The sequence below is a fragment of the Gossypium arboreum genome, chromosome 12 (assembly GCF_025698485.1).
Source record: "Gossypium arboreum isolate Shixiya-1 chromosome 12, ASM2569848v2, whole genome shotgun sequence".
NCBI classification, from domain to species: Eukaryota; Viridiplantae; Streptophyta; class Magnoliopsida; order Malvales; family Malvaceae; genus Gossypium; species Gossypium arboreum.
Genome location: NC_069081.1, coordinates 77,318,602 through 77,330,875, shown reverse-complemented (window position 1 = coordinate 77,330,875; position 12,274 = coordinate 77,318,602). Strand labels below are relative to the sequence as shown.

Sequence of the window (12,274 nt, the reverse complement as noted above, 5' to 3'; positions counted from 1 at the left end):
TTTTGAAATTCAAGCTTGTTTTAGGTTAATCATCTTGCTTCTTACTTAACCCAAGCCAAAAGAATCTTGAAATCTTGATGGAGGTATGGTACATTCGTTTATGGTTAATGGGAGAATAATTTGATTTTAGCCTTTAAACCTTGAGGAAGAAATTGTTGTTGCAAGAAGTTGAGCTTATTGATAGTATAAATTTCTAATGCACCTAAGGTAATAGCCGAACATGTAGTGGTTTAATGCCTTGAACAAGTGTCGTTTAGATGTTCTAAGATTGTCTAAATTAGATGTTTAATCATCTAAGGGTTCGGCATGGTGCATTCTTGAGAAGAGTTTGATTTGAAATCATGAGATCTTGTTGACTTGTGTTTAAGTTGTAATCGGCCATGGGCTATGGGTGTTTGCTAATCCGGTTTTGTTGCATAGGTGTTAAATACCCTGTATTGGGAATTTGATGAATAAGTAGCAATAAATTAAGATGAGATTGAGTAAATTTTTAGCTTAGTTGTGTTAAGTATTCGGCAATAATCATAATAATGTATATGAATGCCGTATGTTTGTGTTTGATGGAGAGGTGAATTGTTTGATTTAGCTCCAGAGCAAAGGGGGACTAAATCGGACAAAGGAAAGGAGAAAGCAAACGAGTAGCCGAATTGGAACCGTTCTACCCTACATAATGTAAGTCATTAAGCATATATTTGGTGTTGATGTAAATGACCATAATATATACGTAATTGTGTTTAAATGAGTTGATGTGTAAATGAAAATGTATGTGTATGGAATGATGCCATTGTTGAATGTATAAAGGCAGCAAAATGCATAAGGTATTGGTCTCGGCACTAAGTGTGCGGGTATAAATGGACACGGTGACAAGATTGGCACTAAGTGTGCGGGTTTAAAATTGTACAGCACTAAGTGTGCGAGTTTGATTATATAGCACTAAGTGTGCGAGCTGAAAATTATATAGCACTAAGTGTGCGAGCTGAAAATATATAACACTAAGTGTGCGGATTCACTATATGCTCTTGCATTACAATTGGCACTGAGTGTGCGACATTATCGAGTTAATCCCGGACAGCGGATCGGGTAAGTACCTTGAGCTCATGACGAATAGGCAATACGTTCATGCTCGGGGTTGAGCTTGGTAAGCTTTAAATCTATGTGATGATTGCAATTGTATGATTGTGGTGTGAATGAGTTGGTGTGTAAAATGCCTCAAATATCTTATTGTATAGAATATGAAATGTGGATGTATGACTTGGTATGAGATTGAACCGAAAGGTCCGAGGAATTATGGTATACTTTCGATATGGATGAAGTACCTAGCCTCGTTTATTGTTTGATGTTGTGAAAATTTTATTAATGGATGGTTGATGAATGCTTATGACTTACTGAGTTATAAACTCACTCGGTGTTTTCTTGTCACCCATTTTAGGTCTCTTGGACTCGTATTGTTGCGTGCTCGGAACCGTCGTTGAAGTCATCACACCGGCTGGAAATCTTTTGGTATTGTCTTCGTAGTTGAACTAGGAGAACATTTGGCATGTATAGGCTATTATGTTTTGTTGAATTGTGGGTTGTAAACTTTAAGCCATGTGAAAATGGCCTATGTGGTCGTTGAGTGGGATGCTAGAACCTATAGCCACGAGTCTTAGAAACTTTAATTTTGATAAGGTGGCCATAATTTGTGTCATGTATGATGGATGATTAGTAAGGCCAAGGAAAGATTCATGAAATTGGCATAGTCTCTGCAGTAACTGTTGCGGACAGCAGCAGTGATATGAGATTGAAAAATCACTAAAAATAGTAGAAGTAGAATTAAATAGTGAATAAATTATGAAATTGAACCTTGATGAATCTATTTTCATATGGACGAAACGAAACGACCATATGAGCAGTATACTGAGAGATATTAAAGTTCTCGTGAAATAGGGCCAGAACAGTTTCTGGATCCCTGTCTCGACTTTGAAAATTTACCATAAATTATCCAGAAGGAATTAGAAGTTGTGCCTTATATGTGCAGATTCCCCTTTGAGTCTAGTTTCATTAGAAACAAACTACATGAGCATTGAAGCCCTGTACGAGAATATATCCAGGTCGTAATGCGCGAAGGTCAGTGTAGTCGACCCCTGTAACATGGGCGACTTTAACTAATAAACTGTACCAATTGGCCTGACCAAAAATTCTAGAAATAAGTACAGGGATGGATATATGAGTCTAGTTTCAGGGAAAATTTACGAAACTGATTTTCAAGTTCTGGAACTCGAGATATGATTTCTAAGGTGACAGTGACGCAGTTAGCTAGCCTGCCTGGAATGCAAATCAATTATTTCAAAGAGAGAAATAAGGAAGTAAGCCCAGTAACACCACGTGGTCAAATCCGGTGACGGTCACGGGTTTGGGGTGTTACATTTTATTGGTATCGAGCTATGGTTTAGTCGGTTCTAGGACTACCATAGCGTGTGAGTCTAGCTATACATGCCCAAAATGTTAGTGCTTAGAAATGTGATGACTTGACGGTTGAAGTTTTTGTTTTGATTTGCAAATGGAACCCGGGTAGAGACCCTTGGCGGATGACGTTGAAAGTGTAGCGGCTGTTCCTACGCAAGGGACACCGCCTGTTGAGCCTCAGTCATCCGCGAATAATCAAGCTGAAGGGGCGAAACAAGCCTTCTTCACCATGATGAATGAGTGGGTCGCGCAATATGCCCGAACCAATCCGGCTGTCCAACCATTCCTGAATTTAAATACTCCACCCAAGAGCCCGTAATGCCTCCGATTCATCGATCCCGTGAGGCTGAGTAAACCACCTGTGGACTTGATTAGGAAGCGTGGGGCCGAGGAGTTCAAGGCCATAGTTACTGATGATGCCGAAAAGGCCGAGTTTTGGCTCGATAACACCATTAGAGTGTTAGATGAACTGTCATGCACACCCGATGAATGTCTTAAGTGTGCTATATCCTTGTTGCGAGACTCAGCTTACTATTGGTGGAGGACTTTAATATCCATAGTCCCAAATGAATGAGTTACTTAGGATTTCTTTCAATCTGAATTTCGAAAGAAATACATTAGTCAACGGTTCATCGATCAGAAGTGTAAGGAATTCTTGGAACTTAAGCAAGGCGGATGATCAGATCTAAATCTGAACATGAGTTCGTAAGACTTAGTCGAGATGCTCTGGAGTGTGTGGCTGATGAGGTTGCTATGTGCAAGAGATTAGAAGAAGGCTGAATTTGAAGCTAGAGATTTTCGTAAAAGATCGACGGGCAAAGCTCCATTCTCAACAAAGAGGTTCGGGAGGACACTAATAAGTCGAGGCGATCGGGAATTTCCATCGAGCCCGACCATTGACGGACTCGAGGTACTTGATAGCTAGTGTGGGCAATAATCGTCAAGAGAAACCTGAATGCCCCCAATGTGGAAGACGACACCTAGGTGAATGTTGGGGTAAGTCTGCATTAATAGGGCTGTTATGGATGCGGTTCAAGGACCACTTCATTAGAGATTGCACGAGCTAGATGAGAAGAATAAGATGCAAGGTGCAAGACCTAGTGAAACGACGGCTAGAGGTAGGCCCCGAGAATTTCGGAGGTAGGGGTGGTAATCGAGAGGAGCCTCGATCTGGTGTTCGATCCGAGACCCGTGCTCCTACTAGAGCATATGCCATCCGCGCACGAGAGGTGGCATCCTCCCCTGACGTTATCACTGGTACTTTTACTCTCTTTGATACTAGTGTGATTGCATTGATTGACCCCGGCTCTACTCATTCATATGTATGTGAAACCTTAGCATCCAGTAAGACTCTGCCTGTTGAGTCTACTGAGTTCGTAATTCGGGTGTCAAACCCTTTGGGTCAATACGTACTCGTTGATAAAGTGTGCAAGAGATGCCCCCTAATAATTCGAGAATCCTGTTTTCCGGCCGATCTGATGCTTCTACCATTTGATGAATTCGATGTTATTCTTGGTATGAATTGGTGACCAGTACATGATGCGTTGGTGGACCGCAAAAGGAAAACCATTGATTGGAGGAGTGCAAATAATGAGGTAGTCCGAGTCGAGTCTCTTGATTTAAAAGGAGTGCCAAATGATAATATCTTCTATGACCGCTCGGAGATATGTGAAAAGGGGTGTGAAACATACCTTGCTATGTGTTTGAAAGTAAAGAGACGGAAAGGAAACTCGAATCGGTACGATGGTTTGTGAGTATTCGGATGTTTTTCCGAGGAGTTACCGGATTGCCACCGGTTCGAGAAGTGGATTTCGGCATCGGTTGTACCGGTACTACGCCGGTCTCAATAGCCCCATATCGTATGGCATTAACGAATTAAAGGAATTGAAGGTTCAATTGCAAGAATTGACGGGTAGAGGTTTCGCCGACCGAGTTTTTCTCCATGGGGCGCACCTGTATTGTTTGTGAAAAAGAAGGACGGAACCATGAGGTTGTGCATCGACTATCGTCAACTCAATAAAGTGATGATAAAGAATAAATATCCATTGCCACGAATTGACGATTTGTTTGATCAATTAAAGGGAGCCTCAGTGTTTTCAAAGATATATTTGGGGTCGGGTACTATCGGTTGAGGGTCCGAGAATCGGACATACCAAAACCGCTTTTAGAACGAGGTACGGTCACTACGAATTCTTGGTGATGCCGTTTGGGCTTACTAATGCCCTCGGTATTTATGGATTTAATGAATAGAATTTTCAGCCATACTTGGATCGGTTCGTAGTTGTATTTATCGATGACATTTTGGTCTATTCGAGAGATGAAACCGAACATGCTGAGCACCTGAGGCTAGTGTTGCAAATTTTACGAGATAAGCAGTTATACGCAAAGTTCAGTAAATGTGAATTTTGGTTGAAAGAGGTTAGCTTTTTGGGGCACGTGGTGTCCGCATCGGGTGTCAGGGTGGACCCGAACAAAATTTCGGCCATAGTCGATTGGAAACCTTTAACGGAATGTTACCGAAGTTAGGAGCTTTTTGGGGCTTGCCGATTATTACCGACGATTTGTAAAAGGTTTTTCGATGATAGCTGCACCGATGACGAAACTACTCCAAAAAGATGTTAAGTTCGAATGGACGGAGAAATGTCAGAAAAGTTTCAATCAACTAAAAACTTATTTGACTGAAGCCCCAATTCTAGTGCAACCCGAATCGGGCAAAGAGTTTGTCATTTATAGTGACGCATCCCTACTTGGGTTGGGTTGCGTATTGATGCAAGAAGGGCGAGTTGTGACCTATGCGTCGAGACAATTAAAGCCACATGAGAAAAATTATCCGACCCATGATCTCTAATTGGCTGCCATCGTACCCGCCTTAAAGATATGGTGACATTACTTATTTGGCGAGAAGTGCCATATGTATTCGGATCACAAAAGTCTAAAATATTTGATGACCCAAAGAGACTTAAATTTGCGACAAAGACGTTGGCTCGAGCTGTTAAAGGATTATGAGCTGGTCATTGACTATCATCGGGAAAGGCTAATGTGGTTGCGGACGCCTTAAGTCGTAAATCACTATTTGCTTTATGACGATGAATGTACACTTGTCATTCTACCCGACAATGTGTTAGTAGTGGAATTGAAAGCCAAACCATTATTGATACGTCAAATTCGTGAAGCTCAGAAAGTCGACGATGAGTTGGTTGCAAAACGGGCTGAGTGTGTTCTGAACAAGGACTCGGAATTTCAAATCGATGATGACGATTGTTTGAAGTTCAAAGGTCGTCTGTGTGTTCCAAAGAATTCGGAACTTATTTCGATAATTCTGAACAAAGCCCATTGTAGCCAAATGGCAATCCACCCGGGGAGTACGAAGATGTACAATGATTTGAAACGTCGGTTTTGGTGGCATGGTATGAAACGAGACATCTCGACTTTGTTTGAGATGTTTAATATGTCAACAAGTGAAAGCGGAGCATCAAGTGCCTTCAGATTACTTGACCGATCACGATACCCAAATGGAAATGGGATCGAGTAACAATGGACTTTGTGTGCGGGTTACCATTGACTCGAATAAGAAAGACTCGGTGCGGGTCATTGTTGATAGATGACCAAGTCTGCTCATTTTATTCTGTCCGCACGGATTTTTCGCTTGATAAATTGGCGAATTATCGTCTCCCAAATTGTTCGATTGCATGGGGTACCTATTTCTATCGTGTAGGATAGAGACCCAAGATTTACATCGCGATTTTGGAAGAAATAGCAAGAGGCTTTGGGTACCAAGCTGCATTTTAGCACTGCTTTTCACCCCCAAACCGATGGTCAATCCGAACGGGTAATTCAAATACTCGAGGATATGTTGAGATGTTGCATCCTTGAGTTTAGTGGTTCATGGGAACGGTATTTACCTTTGGTTGAATTCGCTTACAACAATAGCTTTCAATCAAGTATTAAGATGGCGCCTTACGAGGCTTTATACGATCGTAAATGTCGTATCCCATTATTCTGGACTGAACTTAGTGAAGGAAAAATCTTCGGGGTTGATTTGGTTAAGGATGCCGAGCAAAAAGTTCGAGTAATTCGTGAAAGTTTGAAAGTCGCCGGATCGCCAAAAGTCGTATGCGGATTTGAAAAGAAAAGACATTGAATATCAGGTTGGAGACAAGGTATTTCTCAAAGTCTCACCCTGGAAGAAGGTGCTTAGATTTGGCCGTAAGGGCAAATTGAGTCCGAGGTTCATCGGTCCGTATGAAATATCTGAACGAGTTGGGCGATGGCGTCCGATTAATTTTACCCCGAGCTCGAAAGGATCCACAACGTTTTCCATGTCTTGATGCTTGACGATATAGGTCGACCGACACACGTAATTACTCCATCCGAGGTCGAGGTTCACCTAATTTGAGTTATGAAGAAGAGCCGGTTCGCATTCGATGTTCAAGTAAAAGAGTTGCGCAATAAGAAAATCCCATTAGTGAAGGTGTTGTGGCATAAACACGAATTGAAGGAGCCACTTGGGAACTTGAGGACTCTAAGAAAGAGCGATACCGAGCCTATTTACGGTAAGATTTTCGGGACGAAAATTTCTTAAGTGGGGAGAGTTGTGACACCCTAAATTGACCCTAGTCGGAAAGTGGTTTGGGACCACTAAACCGAGTCATAAAAATAATTAATTGTTATATTCTATGCTTACTATATGTGTGCATGCATATGTGGAAGTTTCATTCTCTAATTTTACCAATTTTGTGAGAAATTATTAAATAGGGATCAATGTGAAACATGGTGAAATATGATAGGCTAATTTTAAATGGCTTATTAGTGCATGTTAACACAAAGGTGGAGTTGCATGTCAAATAACCCATTTCTTAAGGTTAGTGGCCGCCATGACATGATGATGGGCAAAGAAAACATGTCCTAGACATGTTGGCCTAGTGCATTATGGAAGGAAATAAAGAAATGAAAAAAAGAAGGGAAAATGATGAAGAAAAATGTGTGTATGGATACTCTTGTGCGTGACAAAACAAAGAAAAAAAAAGGGAAGAAAATTGGTTGTTCATCCTTCCTCATTTTTGTTACAATTGCCATGACTTGAAAAGATGAAGGAATAGGGAAATCTCCCTAAAGCAAATCGGCATTCTTCTTTAGCTAGCAAGAGGTCATGAAAACAAAGCTTGGAACTTAAGCTCTTCTTGGCCGAATGTAAAGAGGAAGAGGGAGAAAGACTTTCGGTCATGGAAGGAGAAGAAAGGTTAGTAAAAGTGTTAGATTTGTTTTGAAATTCAAGCTTGTTTTAGGTTAATCATCTTGCTTCTTACTTAACCCAAGCCAAAAGAATCTTGAAATCTTGATGGAGGTATGGTACATTCGTTTATGGTTAATGGGAGAATAATTTGATTTTAGCCTTTAAACCTTGAGGAAGAAATTGTTGTTGCAAGAAGTTGAGCTTATTGATAGTATAAATTTCTAATGCACCTAAGGTAATAGCCGAACATGTAGTGGTTTAATGCCTTGAACAAGTGTCGTTTAGATGTTCTAAGATTGTCTAAATTAGATGTTTAATCATCTAAGGGTTCGGCATGGTGCATTCTTGAGAAGAGTTTGATTTGAAATCATGAGATCTTGTTGACTTGTGTTTAAGTTGTAATCGGCCATGGGCTATGGGTGTTTGCTAATCCGGTTTTGTTGCATAGGTGTTAAATACCTGTATTGGGAATTTGATGAATAAGTAGCAATAAATTAAGATGAGATTGAGTAAATTTTAGCTTAGTTGTGTTAAGTATTCGCAATAATCATAATAATGTATATGAATGCCGTATGTTTGTGTTTGATGGAGAGGTGAATTGTTTGATTTAGCTCGAGCAAAGGGGACTAAATCGGACAAAGGAAAGGAGAAAGCAAACGAGTAGCGAATTGGAACCGTTCTACCCTACATAATGTAAGTCATTAAGCATATATTTGGTGTTGATGTAAATGACCATAATATATACGTAATTGTGTTTAAATGAGTTGATGTGTAAATGAAAATGTATGTGTATGGAATGATGCCATTGTTGAATGTATAAAGGCAGCAAAATGCATAAGGTATTGGTCTCGGCACTAAGTGTGCGGGTATAAATGGACACGGTGACAAGATTGGCACTAAGTGTGCGGGTTTAAATTGTACAGCACTAAGTGTGCGAGTTTGATTATATAGCACTAAGTGTGCGAGCTGAAAATTATATAGCACTAAGTGTGCGAGCTGAAAATATATAGCACTAAGTGTGCGGATTCACTATATGCTCTTGCATTACAATTGGCACTTGAGTGTGCGACATTATCGAGTTAATCCCGGACAGCGGATCGGGTAAGTACCTTGAGCTCATGACGAATAGGCAATACGTTCATGCTCGGGGTTGAGCTTGGTAAGCTTTAAATCTATGTGATGATTGCAATTGTATGATTGTGGTGTGAATGAGTTGGTGTGTAAAATGCCTCAAATATCTTATTGTATAGAATATGAAATGTGGATGTATGACTTGGTATGAGATTGAACCGAAAGGTCCGAGGAATTATGGTATACTTTCGATATGGATGAAGTACCTAGCCTCGTTTATTGTTTGATGTTGTGAAAATTTTATTAATGGATGGTTGATGAATGCTTATGACTTACTGAGTTATAAACTCACTCGGTGTTTTCTTGTCACCCATTTTAGGTCTCTTGGACTCGTATTGTTGCGTGCTCGGAACCGTCGTTGAAGTCATCACACCGGCTGGAAATCTTTTGGTATTGTCTTCGTAGTTGAACTAGGAGAACATTTGGCATGTATAGGCTATTATGTTTTGTTGAATTGTGGGTTGTAAACTTTAAGCCATGTGAAAATGGCCTATGTGGTCGTTGAGTGGGATGCTAGAACCTATAGCCACGAGTCTTAGAAACTTTAATTTTGATAAGGTGGCCATAATTTGTGTCATGTATGATGGATGATTAGTAAGGCCAAGGAAAGATTCATGAAATTGGCATAGTCTACTGCAGTAACTGTTGCGGACAGCAGCAGTGATATGAGATTGAAAAATCACTAAAAATAGTATAAGTAGAATTAAATAGTGAATAAATTATGAAATTGAACCTTGATGAATCTATTTTCATATGGATGAAACGAAACGACCATATGAGCAGTATACTGAGAGATATTAAAGTTCTCGTGAAATAGGGCCAGAACAGTTTCTGGATCCCCTGTCTCGACTTTGAAAATTTACCATAAATTATCCAGAAGGAATTAGAAGTTGTGCCTTATATGTGCAGATTCCCATTTGAGTCTAGTTTCATTAGAAACAAACTACATGAGCATTGAAGCCCTGTACGAGAATATATCCAGGTCGTAATGCGCGAAGGTCAGTGTAGTCGACCCCTGTAACATGGGCGACTTTAACTAATAAACTGTACCAATTGGCCTGACCAAAAATTCTAGAAATAAATCCAGGGATGGATATATGAGTCTAGTTTCAGGGAAAATTTACGGAACTGATTTTCGAGTTCTGGAACTCGAGATATGATTTCTAAGGTGACAGTGACGCAGTTAGCTAGCCTGCCTGGAACAGAAATCAATTATTTCAAAGAGAGAAATAAGGGAAGTAAGCCCGGTAACACCACGTGGTCAAATCCGGTGACGGTCACGGGTTTGGGGTGTTACAGAATGTATGCTTGAAGGATTGGTTAAGTACATTGTTGTTAAATGCTTGTTGATTTGTATAATTGTTGCCTAGCTACTAAATGAACTTAGGATATTATGGATAAGTTCAAGAGTGGCAAAATTGAAATGAAGTTTGCTTGTGCCGAATGTGCATATAAGTAAGTGGAGTTATGTTATAATAGAACTAAGTGTGGCTAGTAAAGCCTATTTAGTTTTCTTGCTATGTTTGACCATAAATATGATACATATTGAAATCTATTGTTTTTGATATAGATTAAATGATATGTGATTGCCAAATGTGATTGTTAAGTGAATAATATTAGTTAAGTACTTAAGCAAATCTATTGTTTTACTTAAGCTTAAGAGCAAAGAGGATCAAAGTCGGATAGGGGAAAAGAGGAAGTAAACGAATAGCCGTGGATATCTAGTCGTCGACCACTTCGAGGTAAGTTTTAAGCGATTAAACGTTGAGTAAATTCAACCATAATAGGACATAATGAGTTGATTTAATAAGATATGATGTGGCCATGATATGTCTTAAACTCAAATGGTAAGTTCATAAGTGTTTGGACTTGGAAATTTAAGAGCAAATTGTAATAATTTGCTTGGACAGCAGCAGTAATGTGATTTTAGAAAATCACTATAAATTGTTGGTGTAGAATTATAGGCTGAATAAAATATGTAATCAAAGCTTAGTTGGTCTAGTTTCTTATAAAAGAGACCGTGGAAGCAAAAAAATTTCCTATAAAGAGATATTTAAAGTTGTGTGGGACAGGGTCAGAATGACTCCGAAATCCCCTGTTCTGTTTTAAGAAAATCACTATAATTTGTACAAAAATGGTTACAAGATAAAATTTATATGCTTAGACTCCTTAATGAGTCTAGTTTCAAATTAAATCAAATAGAACATACTTTGAATTCTGTACAACGAGAATTTTGATTCGTAGTGAAGACTGGTCAGGTTAGTCAAACAGTGAAACAGGGGAAAATTTAAGAAAAATCTGGTATTGATTGGACAAACCTAAAATTCTGAAAAATTTATGGATGGAAGATATACGAGTCTATATTCAGGGAAAATTAACGGCAAGTGATTTAGAGCCTTGTAGCTCCGGTTATAAATAATTTAGTGACCATTGCTCAGGAAAAACAGCTCGTAGTGAATATGTGATTTTGTTGTAAACACGGATAAAACTTGTTTTAGTTGCTCATAAGCTATTGATTAAACCCATACTTGAATTCTAATTCGTGATATTGTAAAATGATATATGAGTGTTAGATGGATCTTTGATATTAAAATTTGTGAAATTGTAAGTTTATGAGTATTCGAATATGAAATGATAGTATGGCGTGAAATTGAATTATTCATTGGAAAATGATTGATGTAGATTCGGCCAAGACCAAGTCTGTACATGATAGTATATGTGGTATGTGAAGTATATTAGAATAATTGTGATGTGAATACATGAAAATTTATATTTTGATTTAAGATTTTACGCGATGAATGTGAATGTGTATAGATATGAGATAAGGCCTAATGGCCGATGTGATGAATGTGAAAGCGTATACATATGTGATAAGGCCTAATGGCCTAAGTGATGAATGTGAAAGCGTATACATATGTGATAAGGCCTAATGGTCGAAGTGATGAATGTGAAAGTGTATATATATATGATAAGGCCTAATGGCCGATGTGATGAATGTGAAAGCGTATACATATGTGATAAGGCCTAATGGCCGAAGTGATGAATGTGAAAGTGTATATATATGTGATAAGGCCTAATGGCTGATGTGATGAATGTGAAAGCGTATACATATGTGATAAGGCCTAATGGCCGAAGTGATGAATGTGAAAGCGTATATATATGTGATAAGGCCTAATGGCCGAAGTGATGAATGTGAAAGCGTATATATATGTGATAAGGCCTAATGGCCGAAGTGATGAATGTGAAAGTGTATATATATGTGATAAGGCCTAATGGCCGAAGTGATGTGATAAAGCCTAATGGCCGATGTGATGAATGTGAAAGTGTATATATATGTGATAAGACCTAATGGCCGATGTGATGAATGTGAAAGTGTATATATGTGATAGGGCCGAGTGGCCAACGTGATGGATGTGAAAGTGTATAAATGTGATAAGTCCCGAAGGCACATTTGTGTCGATACTA

The 12,274-nt window shown here is 39.1% G+C and overlaps 1 long non-coding RNA gene across 1 annotated transcript; it reads left to right on the top strand.

Moving 5' to 3' along the window:
* The first annotated feature begins 631 nt into the window (after nucleotides 1–631).
* Nucleotides 632–1,730, top strand: LOC128285363 (uncharacterized). The gene is made up of 2 exons (XR_008275879.1): nucleotides 632–672; nucleotides 1,430–1,730. It is a non-coding gene; the product is annotated as an uncharacterized LOC128285363 (long non-coding RNA).
* Nucleotides 1,731–12,274: the final 10,544 nt, after the last annotated feature.